The following is a 16,427-nucleotide window of genomic DNA, read 5'->3' as shown; positions in this document are numbered from 1 at the left end:
GGTGGTCTCAGTTTGACAGTTTCACTTGGCGATCATGGAGGTCTTTTCCAACCTAACAGTTCTCTGATTCTCTAATCAAAAGAAAGCTGATAAAAGCCAAGGGAATGCTGAGAATTAAATCACTTTGGGCAAAGAAATGTCAAATTTCAGCTTTCTGTGCATTTCTGAGCCCTGCAAGAACGCCTGGATGGAAGCAGCATCACCAAATTCCCTCCCATCATTCTCCCCCATACTGTGAAGCCTTTCCAAATCAGCAGCAGAAATAGGAAGGAGGGGATCAGTGCAGCTGTGAAGGCTCCAAGATGCACACTCCAGCACACACAGAATGCCTGAGTGCCTGCTGAGCATTAGGAAATCTGTCACTGGGAACAATTGAAGGTGACAACTTTCAGCAGAGCGAGGAATTCTGCTCTTAACTTTCTTTCAAACAAGAGGTTTTGCAATTTTGCCCTGATCCATTTATTGTTGGTTTTAATCTGTGGGTTTGGGGGGTTGTTTTTATTGGTTTTTAGCTGAAGATTAGCAGCATGAACAATAATTTTGGCTTTCTTTAGGTAAATGCAAGGGGGGATGGGGGAAATTATTAAAGATAGAAAGCAGAATATTGCTGTGCTGCTCACATTCTTCCCTGCTAGAACTTTAGAGGATTCTCTTCCTCCTCATGAGTGTTGCATGAGTAACCCAACAGCACAGCCTCTCATCAGAGTCACAAATTGCATTGGGTTGGGAGAGACCCCCAAATGTCATCCTGGGTTGGGTTGGAAGGGACTCTCAAAGGTCATCTTGTCCCTGCCCTTGTTCCCTTTGAGGGTCCCTTCCAACCCAAGGTGACTTTTGAGGATCCCTTCCAACCCAACCTAAGATGACTTTTGAGGATCCCTTCCAACCCAAACCCCAGATGACTTTTGAGGGTCCCCTCCAACCCAATCCAAGATGACCTTGGCGAGTCCCTTCCAACCCAACCCAACCCAGTCCAACCCAAGGTGACCTTTGAGGGTCCCTTGCAACCCAACCCACTCTAGGGTTCCATGACTCTCTGAAATGGTCTCCACCTGCACCAGGGAGGTTTAGGTTGGAGATTAGAGAAAAAGTCTTTCCTCCACCAGTGGTCAGGCACAGGAACAGGCTCTGCCCAGGGAAGTGGTGGAGTTCCCATCCCTGGAGGTGATGAAGAGATGTGTAGACATGGCACTTTGGTGCACAGTTTAGTGGTCTTGGAGGTGTTGGGTTGGTGGTTGGATTTGATGTTCTTAGAGGTCTTTTCCAACCTTAATGATTCAGTGATTGTAAAATGGTTTGGTTGGCTTCAGTCTCTAAGCTTTAGCCTAAATGTCACACCCAGACCAGCAGGGAAAAGTTTGCAATGTCTGTGAGTGTGGGGAAGTGTCAGAAAGTTTCTCTCTTCCCTACCACTTTATCTATTCCAGCAGAAACCCTTTCTAAATGATCTGTGCACTCCCATATTTCACCTTCCTTACTTCTGCTGCATGTTAGATGGAAGTGCAAGCTTTAAAATGAGTCATCCTAATGTGCACAGCACTGGAAAAAAGGATGGATATTGGGAACATAACAGGCTCTGCACTCAACTGCAGCACACATTGGGTGAGTTGGGGACTTGCGCCTAATGCTCTTCAAGGGTTTTAGTGACCAAGCAGGCAGCAGATCTGTGCTCACATAAGGTCTAACACATCCAAGGTGGACATAGTGGAGCTCTGGCAACCTAATCTGGTAGAGGTTGTCCCTGCTGACTGCAGGGAGGATGGGAATGGATGACCTTAGGAGGTAACTTCCAGCCTGGATCATTCAGTGATTCTATGATCTGGAGTCTTGCAGAGCTGTGGTTGTGCTGGGTTCTAGTCCAGTCCTGACAAGGTTAAAATGTTAACTAAACTACTAAGAGGATTCTATGATTCTATGATCTGGAGTCTTGCAGAGCTGTGGTTGTGCTGGGTTCTAGTCACAGAGTCATAGAATCAAGCAAGTTGGCAGAGACCTCCAAGCTCATCCAGCCCAACCTAGCACCCAGCCCTGGCCAAGGAACCAGACCATGGCAGTAAGTGCCCCAGCCAGCCTTGGCTTCAACACTTCCAGCTACACAGACTCCACCACCTCCCTGGGCAGCCCATTCCAATGCCAAGCACTCTCTCTGCCAGGAACTTCCTAACAACATCCAGCCTAGACCTGCCCTGGCACAGCTTGAGGCTGTGTCCCCTTCTTCTGGTGCTGGCTGCCTGGTGGAAGTCCAGCTCTGACCAGGTTAAAATGTTAACTAAACTACCCATATTTGTCTGCAGCCAGCAGCAGCTCCTGAGGTGGTCCTGAGGCTCTGCTTTGTGCCTGCATGGTTCTAGGGTGTGTGCATTTGCTGCAACACATTGTGTAGCCCATTTACACTCTGAGTAGGCTGGATTGCCACTTGGGAGTTAGAGCTTGCTGTTCACTGAGTCACAGAATCATAGCATCAATGCTTTGGGTTAGAAGGCACCTTAAAGATCACCCAGCTCCAACCCCCTGCCATGGGCAGGGACACCTCCCACTAGAACAGGTTGCTCAAGGCCCAACCTGGCTTTGAACACCTCCAGAGAGGGAGCATCCACAGCCTCCCTGGGCAGCCTGTTCCTCTTGAAGTTAGACATGAGTCTAACTCATGCAAGAGTGGTCAGGCGTTGGAACAGGCTGCCTAGAGAGGTGGTGGAGACCCCATCCCTGGGGGTGTTTAAGTGTTGTTCAGATGGTGCTGAGCCATCTGGTTTAGTGGTGAGCTTGGTAGAGCAGGGTTAGTGGTTGGAATGGTTTAGGTTGGAAGGGAGCTCAAAGCTCAGCCAGTTCCAACCCTGTGCCATAGGCAGGGACACCTTGCACTAGAGCAGGTCGCTCAAGGCCTCATCCAGCCTGATCCCAGGCTCTTGTCCAAGCTGGTGATTCTCTGATTCTCTGCAGTGCCCATGCTGGAGCTGCTGGCAGGAGCTGCAGCCCACAGGGGAGCAGGTTTGGTGGCAGAACTGTGACCCCATGGAGAATACTCTTCCTGCAGGGCAAAAGGCTGTGTGCAGCACCAATGCTGGCGCAGTCTGTGAAGTGGGAAGGACTCAGAGAAGTTTGTGAAGGACAGTTTGGCATGTGTGAGACTCGATGGGCTGAGGAGGAAGGAGCAGCAGAGACAAAGTGCTGAACTGATGGCAGCTGCCCCCATTCCCCATCTCTCTGTGCTCTTTGGGCGGGAGGATGTAGAGAAGTTGGGAGTGAAGTGGAGCCTGGGAAGAAAGGAGGAGTAGGGGGAAGGTGCTTTTAGATTTGTTCTTGTTTCTTATTAACCTCCTCTGCTTGATTGGCAATAAGTGAAGTAATTTTTTCCCAGGTCCCATCTGTTTCCCTCATGACAGTAATTGCTAAGTGATCTTCCCTGTCCTTATCTCGACCCAGGAGCTCTTTGTTGTATGTTCTCCCTCTGTCCTATTGATGGAAGGGGAATGACAGAGTGGCAGCCAACCACAGAGTAATAAAGAAACTGTTCCCTGAACCTAAGACTGCACAAAATTTCTGCACAAAGCTACAGCTGATAATTAGAGCCATGATGAGAGAGCCACAGAATGATGGAGACCTCTGGAGATCATCCAGCCCAACCCCTCTGCTAAAGCAGGGTCACCTCCAGTGAGTTGCACAGGAACATATCCAGATGGGTCTGGAAAGTGTCCAGAGAAGGAAACTCCACAGCCTCTCTGGCTAGCCTGCTCCAGGGCTCTGCCACCCTTGCAGGAAAGAAGTTTCTCTTTATGTTTAAGCGAAACCTCCTGTGTTCTAGCTCCTGTCCACTGCCCCTTGTCCCATCACTGGGCACCACTGGAAAGAGCCTGACCAGCATTGAGAAGATCCCCTCTTAGTCTTCTCCAGATTACATAGCCCAGGTCTCTCAACCCCTCCTGGTAAAAGAGATGCTCCAGGGCCCTCAGCACCTTTGTGGCCTCTGTTGGATTCTCTCCAGTAGTTCCATGTCCCTCTTAAACTGGGGAGCCCAGAACAGGAGAAGAAATTCCAGGTGTGGCCTCAGCAGGGCAGAGTGGAGGGAAAGGAGAACTTCCCTGGCCCTGCTGGACACACTTCTCTTAATACCCCCCAGAATATCATCCTCCTAGGGATGGTTTAATTAACAATCTGGATACATCCTGATGAAACTAGGTTTAAGCTGCTGCTGACAGGGGCAACCCTGGAAGTATTCAAGGTGAGGCTGGAGAGGGCTGTGAGCAACCTGCTGTAGTGGAGGATGTCCCTGCTGAGTGCAGGGGGCTGGACTGGATGAGTTTGGAGGTCCCTTCCAGCCCAGACCACTCTGTGATTCTATGACTCTGTGATTCTATATTCAAGATGAGGCTGAACAAGGCTGTGGGCAACCTGCTCCAGTGGAGGATGTCCCTGCTGAGTGCAGAGGGGCTTGGACTGGGTGAGCTTTGGAGCTCAACTCAAACTATTCTGTGATCCTGTGATTCTAGCTCCACCTTCACACCCTGAGACAGGTGGAGAAAAAGGATTTAGAGGGAATGGAGGCAAATATGTTGCTGCACACATTCTATCATGCTGAATCCAGGTGATCTACCCCTGCACTTCTTTTGCCTGTTTCAGGGCTGACTCACTCACATCCTACACCAGTTTGCATCCCCCGGGAACAGGAAGAAGCTGACTTCCTTAGGAGGCAGGCAGGGGAGCTCTTCACACTTTGCCATCCTGGAAGGAGGTGCTTGAGGAGTGCTCCAGGCAGATGAGATGGATTTTGGATCTCAGCCTTTTTTCAGACCATTTTCTGATATACACATTTTTTTTTTTTTAAGTAGCTTTTCACCTATGAATGTCAGAAAAAAAGGGAGTTGCTATTTCTGGTCCCCTTCAACAAACTGTGTGAGTTGAATCTGGTGGTGGTTGCTATTTCCAGGCTGAGGTTTGACCCCGGGAGGCAGGAGCAGTGGCTGTTGTGTAATCAGGGTGTCATTAACAGAGGGTGTCTATCACAGTGTTAACGAGGGCAGTGGTCAATCTCTGTCAGCTTTATTGGAAGCAAATAGATTTACAAGTTGAGTCGTAAATCTGGGTCAAGTAATGAGCTTCTCAGCTTCTTCTCCATCAGGCACTTATTACATTATGCAGGCAAAATGACACGGTACACAACAGTTCAATTTCATCAGCTCCTCATGCAGCAATGAAATCACAGAGCAGGGCTGCTTGCATTGTGATTTATTTCTTTGTCAGCCTGCACCCAGAAGGGATGCAGACCTGGGCTGCTCTGGTGAAGTACCCACTGGATTCTTTAGCCCTGAAGGGATGCAGACCTGGGCTGCTCTGCTGCAGTACCCATTGGATTCTTTAGCCCTGAAGGGATGCAGACCTGGGCTGCTCTGCTGCAGTACCCATTGCTTCTTTAGCCCTGAAGGGATGCAGACCTGGGCTGCTCTGGTGCAGTACCCATTGGATTCTTTAGCCCTGAAGGGATGCAGACCTGGGCTGCTCTGGTGCAGTACCCATTGGATTCTTTAGCCCTGAAGGGATGCAGACCTGGGCTGCTCTGGTGCAGTACCCATTGGATTCTTTAGCCCTGAAGGGATGCAGACCTGGGCTGCTCTGGTGCAGTACCCATTGGATTCTTTAGCCCTGAAGGGATGCAGACCTGGGCTGCTCTGGTGCAGTACCCACTGGATTCTTTAGCCCTGTTGAAATCCAAGCAGTGAAAGGTTAAAGCTCTTCTTTAAGAAGACAATGAACTCTGCTCATGATCTCTAAGGTCTCTCCCAACCTAAACCATTCTGTGATTTTGCCATGCTGTAGAAGTTGTCCTGATTGCCTTCCAGCTCTGCTGGGGCAGTTTACAGCTGCAGGGTGAGCTGAAGTGTCCAAATGCAGTCATTGTGTCTGCATCAGCACAGGGCTTGTGGAGGGCTGCAGCAGTGCAGAGATGCTTCACCACTTGGGTCTGAAGTGCCTCACCAGCTTTGGTTCTACAGAATGCAAATGCAGAAGCAGTGTGGTAGGAAGAGGCAGTGACAGTAACTGTGGCAGAAGTGCAATGTAGTGACAGTCACCCAGAGCTGTCAAAATGCAACCATGGGAAAGCCCTCTAAGGTGATCCAGTCCAACCATCAACCCCACCATGGCATTGGGTCTTGAATTCTATTGAAATCCAAAAGTAAAATGTTAAACTCTTCTTTAATGAACTCTGCTCACTGAGGAGATTTTGTTTTGAGATGCTGAAGTTGGCAGCTTGACATTAACCACAGAATCAGAGAGTTGGTTTAGGTGGAAAAGACCTCCAAGATCAGCCAGTCCGACCATCAACCCAACCCCACCATGGCCACTAAACTCTGGCCCCAAGTTCCATGGCCACAGGTTTCTTGAACACCTCTAGGGATGGGCACTCCACCACCTCCCTGGGCAGCCTGTGCCACTCCCTGACCACTCTTGCAGCAAAGAAATTTTTCCTTCTCTCCAACCTAACCCTCCCCTGGCACAATTCTAGGCCTTTTCCTCTCCTCCAATCACCTGAGACTAGGGAGGAGAACCCAAGCCTAGCTCCCTGCAGCCTCCTGTCAGGGAGCTGCAGAGAGCAATGAGCTCTGCCCTCAGCCTCCTCTGCTCCACACTGCACACCCCCAGCTCCCTCAGCTGCTCCTCCCCAGCCCTGCTCTCCAGAGCCTGCCCCAGCTCTGTGCCCTTCTCTGCACCTGCTTCAGCCCCTCAATGTTCTTCTTGTAGTGATGGCTCCAAAACTGAGCCCAGTACTTGAGGTGTGACCTGCTCCCTACCGTGGTATAAATGGCTGCCTTACACTGCCATTAACCCCCATGAATGATGTGCAGAGCCAGGTTGGAAGAGACCTCCAAGATCATCAGTCCAGCCTAGCACCGAGCCCTATCCAGTCAACTAGACCATGGCACTTCAGTGCCTTGAGGAACCCACATAACAGTAAAGAGTTCTCTTGTGAGCAGCTGCAGCACAGAGCTAGGAACTTGTAGTTCATCTTCCTGCCCTGATCAGTGGTGGAGCAGTTAGTAAGTGAGGGATTCTTACCACTGGTGTGAGGTGTGGCTTCAGATTCCTTTAAGTGAAAGGAAAAGGAGCTGAAAGTGGTGGGTTTTTTCCCCCCCCTGCTGTTGAAGTCATGCTCTGCTCACAGAACAAGCACAGAGCAGAATGTCCTCCAGAACTTTACAACTCTAAATTCATCTTGGGTCTCATTTCTCCCACCTAAAGCTGTGTGGAGAATTTGGAGGAGCAATCTGAGGAGAAAGGAGTAAGCTGCTTGAAGAAAATGCTGCCTAGCAAGAAATTCTTCACCCTACACAAGAACAAATCCATGTAGCTCTAGTGACAGCTCTACCTAATGTGAAGGTTAATTGTAGGGTTAATTTACTCTTAAGCCTGTAACTGCTCAGGTTTATGTATGATTATTATGTTCATAAGCTGGTAAAAGGTCTGGAGAACAGAGCTGTTTGTTTGGGGAGAAGGGTCCCATGCTCACAGGATGTCAGGGGTTGGAAGGGACCCAAAGAGCTCATCCAGTCCAACCTCCCTGCCAGAGCAGGACCACACAATCTAGCTCAGGGCACACAGGAACACATCCAGACAGGGCTGGAAAGGCTCCACACAAGAAGACTCCACAACCTCTCTGGGCAGCCTGTGCCAGGGCTCTGGGACCCTTCCAGTCAAGAAGTTTCCCTTGTGCTGAGCTGGAACCTGCTGTGCTGCAGCTTCCATCCATTGCTGCTTGTCCTGTCCCAGGGAGCAGTGAGCAGAGCCTGTCCCCCAGCCCTCAGATTTGTAGTCGTTGATTAGATGCCTTGAGGAGAGATCTTCTCACTCTGCAGCTCCACGAAAGGAGGCTGAAGCCAGGGAGGGTCACTCTCTGCTCTCTAGTAACAAGAGATAGGAGGAGAGGAAATGACCTCAAGTTGCACCTGGGGAGGTTTAGGTTGGATATGAGAAGAATCCTCTTGACTGAAAGGGTTCTGGCACAGGCTGCCCAGGGAGGTGGTTGAATGCCCATCCCTGGAGGTGTTTCAGAGAGGCAGAGCTGTGGTGCTGGGTGACATGGTTTAGCCCCAGCCTTGGCAGAGTTAGGAATGGTTGGACTGGATGAGCTGAAAGGACTTTTCCAACCAAACCCACCCTGTGGTTCTCTGCTCCAGGTCAGCCCCTGGGGACAGCTGTGTGCTGTATCCCTTGATGGATGTTCCCAAAAGGCCTTTCTGACTGCTCCACAGCTTCACAGGTTGGAAGGGACCCTCAAAGGTCGTCTGCTCCAACCCCTCTGCAGGCAGCAGGGACAGTTCCAGCTGGCTTAGGCTGCCTTTGCTCTGCTCAGGTGAGGAAGCTGATGGGGGCTGCTGTTTTATGCACTGTGTTCATTCAGTTGAATGTTTCCCTCTGTACATATGGTTTTTTTCCCCATCCTTTTTGCATTCTATATAAAGAGAGCACAGAGACAATGTGGTGAAATTGAGGGAGAATAGGAAATCAGTTGGCTGGTTCTGATGTGGAGTATTTTTGAACTCCTGAATTAAGCATCTGAAGATGTATTTCCTCCTAAGTAGCTCCACGTTAGAAAAGCTGGGAGAAAGCCACACTTTTCTGCCTTGGCAGTGTCCCCCCACAGATCAGTGGTAGCCTGGCTGAGTGTTCTGCCTGCACAGCACAGGGTGGAAGCTGAGCTCAGACTGACAGAGTTGGGGCTGTACAGGATGGAGCAGAGGAGGCTCCCAGGTGGCCTTCTTGTGGCCTGCCAGGATCTGAAGGGGGCTCCAAAAAAGCTGGGGAGGGACTTTTGAGGCTGTCAGGGAGTGCCAGGAGTGGGGGGAATGAAGCAAAACTGGAGGTGGGGAGAGTGAGGCTGGAGGTGAGGAGGAAGTTGTTGGTGATGAGAGTGGTGAGAGGCTGGAATGGGTTGCCCAGGGAGGTGGTTGAGGCCCCATGGGTGGAGGTGTTGAGGCCCCATGGCTGAGGCTGTGTGCAGCCTGCTCTAGGGTAGGGTGTCCCTGGGCATGGCAGGGGGTTGGGACTGGCTGCTCCTTGTGGTCCCTTCCAACCCTGACTGATTTCATGATTCTATGATTCTCTTCTGCTGCTCAGTTCAAGCACAGATCCTCATTTATCACAGAATCAGTCAGGGGTGGAGGGGATCTCCAAAGGTCATCTAGTCCAAGCCCTCTGCAGTAAGCAGGAATATCCTCAGCTAGCTCAGGTTGCCCAGACCATGAGTCTGTTGTTTGGGTTTAAATCACTGTGAGGGTGGTTTCTGGTTGCTTTTTTTCCCTGCAACAGTAAAGAAGAATTTGCAGAGTGGAGTTCCTCAGGGGTCTGTGCTGGGTCCTGTGTGACATGGGCAGTGGCACTGAGGCACCCTCAGCAGGTCTGCTGGTGGCACCAAGCTGTGTCCTGCTTTAGACTCGCTGGAGGGAAGGGATCCATGGATCCATCCAGAAGGATCTTGACAGGCTTGAGAACTGGGACAGTGCAATCAAATCACAGAACCACACCGTGGTAGGGTTTGGCAGAGGCCTCTAGAGATGATCAGGTCTAACTCCCCTGACAAAGCAGGGTGACAGAAGGTCACACAGGAGCATGTCCAGGTGGGTTTTGAATGTCTCCAGAGATGGAGACTCCAGCACCTCTCTGGGCAGCCTGCTCCAGGGCTCTGTCGTCCTTGAATTGAAGAAGTTTCTCCTCCTATCCAGAGGGAACTTCTGCTGTTCAAGTCTGTGCTGGTTGTGCCTTGTCCTGTCACTGGGCACCACCACACAAAGCCTGGTCCTTTCCTCCTGACACCCACCCTTGAAGCATTGATTGCTATTGTTGAGGTCTCTCCTCAGCCTTCCCTTTTGCAGACTGAGCAGCCCCAGTTCTCTCAGTCCTTCCTTGCAGAGAAGTGCTCCTGTCCCCTAAGCATCTCTGGAGCCTTTGCTCCACTCTTTTCTGAGGCCTTGAGCAACCTGGGCTGGTGGAGGTGTCCCTGCCCATGGCAGAGAGGGAAATTCTTTCCGGTGAGGGTGGTGAGACACTCAGGGAGGCTGTGGATGCCCCCTCCCTGGAGGTGTTCAAGGCCAGGCTGGATGAGGCCCTGAGCAACCTGGGCTGGTAGGAGGTGTCCCTGCAGGGGGGTTGGAACTGGCTGATCTTTAAGCTCCTTTCCAACCCAAGCCATTGTGTGAATCTCTGCAGGTAGGGGAGCTGTGGTGCTCAGAGCTGTCTGACATTAAATCATGTCAAGCAGAACCAAGCACCAACTGAAAAAAGCAGGAAGAAAAGAAGCCCTCTGAATGTTTTTAATGAGGTTGTCTTGAGTTCTCATCTGCATTCTGGAGGCAGAGAGTTGATTTCAGTACAACCCCTGGCCAGGCTCTGCAGCAAGGAAGCTGGCTGTGCTCTAATGGAATTGGGTCCTAAATGTGCTGCTTGGCAAGAGCAAGGCAAGTGTTTTGCTCTGCTGCCTGACTCCGCGGGCAGTGGTGCTTGTTAATCACCCAGCCCTTTAGCACACACCCTCCGAGGAGGCATCTCAAAAGCACCTTGGTGCTGAGCTGAGGGCTGGAAGGTGCAGGCTCTCCTAGCAGCCAGCTCTGGGCTCTGCTCTGGGCAGCTCACACGTGCTGACCAGAGGCTGTGGCTGCGAGGGGAGGACCTCAGAGCTCCTGCTTTGAAGCAATATTTAGGCTGGCTTAAGAGGGAGCAATAAAACGAAGACAATAACATGGAAAACAAAGGCTAAAAATGTTTGATTGCTCTACCCTGCTCCCCCTGCTCCTTTCCAAGCTGGCAAGCAGGGAACTGGAGCTTGCCAAAACGTGGGGGTTATTTTTAAACCTTTTATCCACTGGCAAGCTGCACATGGCAGGAGGTCTCATAAATGTGTTTTACAGGTTTGTGAGCTTTTCCAGCTGGTGGATACCTGTGTAGAGGTGCACAGCTACTGAGAGAACTGCTGCTGGCAGGGGCAACCCTGGAGATAGTTAAGGTGAGGTTCGACAGAAAAGATCTCTAAGATCTTCCAATCCAACCACCAACCCAGCACCACCATGGCCATCACACCATGTCCCACAGTCAACTCTCCACATGTCTGTGGAACAGGTGACCCAAGGAGGTGCCTGAGGCTCCATCTCTGGGGGTATTCAAGGTGAGGCTCAGCAGGGCTCTGGGCAACCTGCTCTAGTTGAGAATGCACCTACTGACTGCAGACGGGGTTGGACTGGATGAGTTTTGGAAGTCTCTTCCACCCCAGTCCATTCTATGCTTCTATGACTCTGGGTTGTGTGGGGGTCATAGAATCAGAGAATCATAGAATCAAACAGGTTGGAAGAGAGCTCCAAGCTCAGCCAGCACAACCTAGCACCCAGCCCTGGGCAAGCAACCAGACCATGGCACTAAGTGCCCCAGCCAGGCTTGGCTTCAACACCTCCAGCCACACAGACTCCACCACCTCCCTGGGCAGCCCATTCCAGTGCCAATCACTCTCTCTGACAACAACTTCCTAACAACATCCAGCCTAGACCTGCCCTGGCACAGCTTGAGGCTGTGTCCCCTTCTTCTGTCCCTGGCTGCCTGGCAGCAGAGCCCAACCCCAGCTGGCTACAGCCTCCCTGCAGGCAGCTGCAGGCAGCAATGAGCTCTGCCCTGAGCCTCCTCTGCTGCAGGCTGCACACCCCCAGCTCCCTCAGCCTCTTCTCTGCTTCTTTTTGTGACAAGGTAAAATGCCTCTGAGCCGTGCTGGAGGCATTCAGAGCCCACCTAGATGTGTCCCTGTGTGCTTTACTGTAGGTGACCCTGTTCTAGCAGGGGGGTCCACCAGCAATCTACCTGCAGGAGCATCTTCTTAGGTGTTGTCTCAGTAAAACTGGGCTGTCTTGCCCTCTCCTTGGGGCTTGATGCATTCATTAAAGCCAGGAGGAATAAAGAGCTGACTTTAAGAAAGATACAAGTCAGAAGACAGATGTGGGAAGTCTGAAAAGATGATGAGGACTTAATAAATTCTCTATCCTCTACTTAATTAGAGTTATTCTCTCTAATAACTTCAGTTGAGCAAAAGGACAGAGCTGGATCCTTCACCCTTCTGTTTCAGAAGGCTCTGTTGTGCTGGTTATTAATTATGGTTAGTATAATAAACATTGCCTGCAAGGAGCATCTCCAATAAATGATCAGAGACAGAGAAAAATAAAATTGACCCGTTGAAATGTCAAGAAATTGCATATTTAATTAAGGAGCTCGTTATGCTCCTCACGAGGAGGATTAGCAGCTGACAGCATCCAGGTTTTAATTAGGAGGGGATACCTTTGCACTCTTCCTCCAGCAGAGCAGGGAACTTGTCATGCAAGATGATTTGCTCTGTGAACTCTTCTGCTCTGACTGCAGACCCAGAGCAAGGCAGAACTTCTCTGGCGTTGATGGCAGAGCTCCCTGCAGAGCCTGGGGGACCCTGAGCACTGTCTTTGGCAGGGAGAGGTCTAAACCACCACCAAACAGGTTCACTGCTGACTGAACAGAGCCAGACGTTTTTTGCCCATTCAACCAAATTTAGCTCGAGGTCTGCACAGTTTCCATACTCCTTTCATCTTCTGGATGTGGCTCTGAGCAACCTGAGCCAGCCACCCATGGCAGTGAGGGTTGGAACTAGGCCATCCTTGAGGTCCCTTCCAAGCCTGGCAGTTCTGTGCTTGTGTGATTTCAACTCAAGAGCCATTCCCAGGCAGCAGACCTCCTCAGCACCCGTTCATGGAGATGTTTTGGTTGCTGAGGTTCTGTCTGTGCCAGCAGCACGGAGTGGCTGCATGCTGCCCTCAGCTGCTCTGCACTGCTTTATAGAGTCACAGCATGTCAGGGGCTGGAAGGGGCCTCTGGATGGCTTTAGAGGCTTTAACTTCACTTGGGCTTTTCAACCTGAACCTGAACATCCCACTCAGGCTGTAATGCAGCAGGTAGCTTTGATACCAGTCTCCATCACCTCTTGTGCCCATCAACCAAGGGCTCTTCTTTCTAATAGTAAGAAAAGGGGGAAAAATACAAGCCCCCCAAGCCCCCATTCTCCTGATGGCAGTGGCTGGGGTATCCTAGCAACAGCTTCCTTTGCTGAGGAGTTGTTTGTCCAAGGGCTGGTGTCCAGAGTGCTTCAAATAGACTTAATTCTCCACACAGTTTCTCTAACTTCATCATTCCCTTTTTTCCCCTCTTCCTTCTTTTTTTAAATGCAAAATGACCTTGATAAGGCTATTGAAAGAAATCAAATGTTCTGTAACCTGGAGGGCTTTTACTCTGCTTCTTTGCCTCTTTATTTGAAGTCTGCATTTTTTTATGGCAGGATAATAACAAGGGAAAGCAAAAAAAAAAGAAGCCAAGAAAGGAATTTCTTCTCTTAGAGAACTCCCCGTGGTGGATTGCTTAGAGGCAGCTCTGTGGGCTGAGGGAGAGCTCTCTGCAGAAATTAATTTCACAGGATGTAGATTTCCTCTGGTTTGCTTGGTTTGTTTGTTTATTCTTACCACCCCCCCCAAATACATTGATTTTGGTTTTGAGTAGAGCCACAGAGTCGTGGAACCACAGAGCCAGAGAGCCCCAGAACCACAGAGCCATGGAGCCAGAGAGCCCCAGAACCACAGAGCTATGGAACCATAGAGCCCCAGAGTCATGCAGCCATAGAGCCATGGAGCCAGAGAGCCACAGAACCACAGAGCTATGGAACCACAGAGCCATGGAGCCACAGAACCACGGAGCCATGGAGCCAGAGAGCCCCAGAGCCATGCAGCCATAGAGCCATGGAGACAGAGAACCACAGAGCCATGCAACCATAGTCATGGAGCCACAGAACTACAGAGATGTGGAACCATGGAGCCCCAGAGCCATGCAACCACAGAGCCAGAGAGCCACAGAACCATGGAACTAAAGAGCTACAGAGCCAGGGAACCACGGAACCACAGAGCCATGGAGCCAGAGAGCCATGGAACTGTCAGCCACAGAGCCACGGAACCAGAGAGCCACGGAACCACAGTGACATGGAACCATAGAGCCACAGAGCACCAGCACATCCATATCCCTCTTGTAGTATCAGCTCTTGGCCACAGAATCACATAAGGTTGGGGGTTAGAAGGGACCCTGAAAAATCACCCAGCCAATCCCCCTGCCAGAGCAGGGGTCACACTGGCACCCCCTGCCAGCATCACCCAGGGCAGGTCACACAGGCACACATCCAGGTGGGGTTTGAATGCCTCCAGAAGAAGAGACTGCACAACCTCTCTGGGCAGCCTGCTGCAGGGCTCCACCACCCTGGCAGTGAAGTTTTTCCTTAGCATTGTGATGATTTTGCCAGCGTTGGTCAGGATTTGGTTCCTCACCTGTGGAATGTCAGCAAACTTCCATGGACAGCTCCAGAGCAGAGTGATGGGAGGCTCCCATTGCACTTGTGGTGGAGGAGCTGGGAGGGCTTCCTGGCTGTGCCCCATTGGCTCTCTATGGCAGATCACAGAAAGAGTTTTCCAGCCGAGTGAAACCCAGGACTGATGTGGAAGTGCAGGGAAGTGAAATATTTTAACTACTTTATACATCTTAACTCATTTTTTACACTCTTCATACAGCTTCTAACATCTTCCTCTGATTCTGCCCTCCTTTGATCATTAGGCTGTGGTGTTCCTGAGGGAGATCATCCTCTTGCAGCACTCCTCATCCCAGGGAGGGTGTGTTGGGAAAAGGAAGAAGAGGGCTGCTGGGAGATACTAAGCAACAGTTCAAAGCCTTCAAGGTTTGCTGGGCAAAAGATGCTGGTGTGGTAGCTGCCTCTGACCTCCCCCCTGAGACAGCTCTGAAAGCTTTCAGCTTACTTTCAGCTGACTAACAGCCCTCAGAGAGGACACTTTGAGCACCAGACCTCTGCTGCAGCTAGCCCTGAACCCAGACAATTGCACAGGTCTTAGAGGGCTTTAGTGAAAAGATTTCTGAAGGGGATGGGTGTTAGAAGAAGCTTCTTGACTGAAAGAGCTCTCAAAGAGTAGAGGAGGCTGCCCAGGGATGCAGCCCCATCCCTGGAGGTGTGCTACAGTTAGATTTCCAACCTGCCCTCCTGAGACTCTTCCAGCTCAGCACACTTCTTCCTTTGAACCCAGCCTGTACCAGGCTGCAGGACTGGCACAGCTGATGCACTCTTAAAATCACAGAATGAAGCAGGTTGGCAGAGAGCTCCAAGCTCAGCCAGCCCAACCTAGCACCCAGCCCTGCCCAACCAACCAGACCATGGCACTAAGTGCCCCAGCCAGGCTTGGCTTCAACACCTCCAGCCACACAGACTCCACCACCTCCCTGGGCAGCCCATTCCAATGCCAATCACTCTCTCTGACAACAGCTTCCCCCTGACACCCAGCCTGAACCTGCCCTGGCACAACTTCCCATTTGTGGTTCAGAAGCAGGATGCAGGAGAGTGCTGAGTAAGAGGCAGAATCCTCTCAGTGCTGTTTTCTACTTCAGCTGTTTAAGGGGAGTTCATCCATGCTTACTGTAAGAACAAGTCCTGGGCTCCCGCGGGCAGACTTTCCTGCTTGAAGCACTGGCACAGGCTGCCCAGGAAGGTGGTTGAATCCCCATCCCTGGAGGTGTGTAGAAGACACAGAGATGTGTTGCTGAGGGACAGCCTTGGTAGAGTCAGGGAGTGGCTGGGCTGGATGATCTCAAAGGGCTTTCCCAGCCAAAACAGTTCTCTGGTGGTGCAGTTCTAGGATTTGATGGTTCTGTGGTTTTCTGTTCCAGCTGCTTCATTCTCTGGGTTTCAGAGCTTTTTGTTTTGGTATTTTTCACACCCTGGGAAGAAGCAAGGCAGCAGCAGACACTTCCTATCCATATCTCCCTCTCCTGCAGTGGCCTCTGATGCAATTTTACACTAAGATACCTCATTAAAAACATTTCATATTTCATTTCTGGCTGGATCTGATAGCAGTTTACAGGAGCAAAGAACAAAACAGCAGCCCTAAACAAACCCACAGATCCTCTTTTAACTGTGTTAGGGAGGCAGGCAAGAAAGCCTAAAGAGAAATGAAGGTTTATGAATCTTGCAAGGGAGCTGTGAATCCCTTTCTGTAGTGCTTAAGGGGTAATGGTTCTTGTCTCCAGCACTGGCCCACAGCCCCTCAGCCAAAGCCTCCCGTGCTGAGACTCCACGGGTAATGAATGATTAGAGGCAGGGTTAAACGATGCACAGCTCAGAGCAAGTCCCCCAGGTTGCCTTTGACAGGATGGCACTGCAGTTGGCAAGGCACAGCCTGCATCTGCTGGCAGGCAGGAGTGTGACACCTGCGTCCTCAGGGCCTGTCCCTCCTTGTGACAGCAGCCAGGCTGTGGCTCTGACAGCAGCACTTCACCCACCTACCTGTGGCACCACTCAACACCCAGCAAGCTTTTACTGCCACAGCAAAGAGGGTCCT

General features: G+C 51.0%; 1 long non-coding RNA gene across 3 annotated transcripts in view; it reads left to right on the top strand.

Annotated features, from left to right (window-relative positions):
* The window catches only part of LOC135186475 (uncharacterized), a 78,671-nt gene that overhangs the window by 4,509 nt on the left and 57,735 nt on the right, over positions 1–16,427 (top strand). Inside the window, exon 1 of one of the 3 annotated variants that reach the window (XR_010306969.1) lies at positions 8,181–8,344. The exons of the other annotated variants lie outside the window; for them this stretch is intronic. This is a non-coding gene — a long non-coding RNA (uncharacterized LOC135186475). Of the gene's footprint in view, positions 1–8,180; positions 8,345–16,427 lie in introns of those variants that run through there. 3 annotated transcript variants of the gene reach the window in all.

The sequence above is a fragment of the Pogoniulus pusillus genome, chromosome 25, assembly GCF_015220805.1.
Source record: "Pogoniulus pusillus isolate bPogPus1 chromosome 25, bPogPus1.pri, whole genome shotgun sequence".
Lineage (NCBI taxonomy): Eukaryota > Metazoa > Chordata > Aves > Piciformes > Lybiidae > Pogoniulus > Pogoniulus pusillus.
Note: the sequence above shows the minus strand (reverse complement) of the source record. Positions and strands in the feature narration are given on the sequence as shown.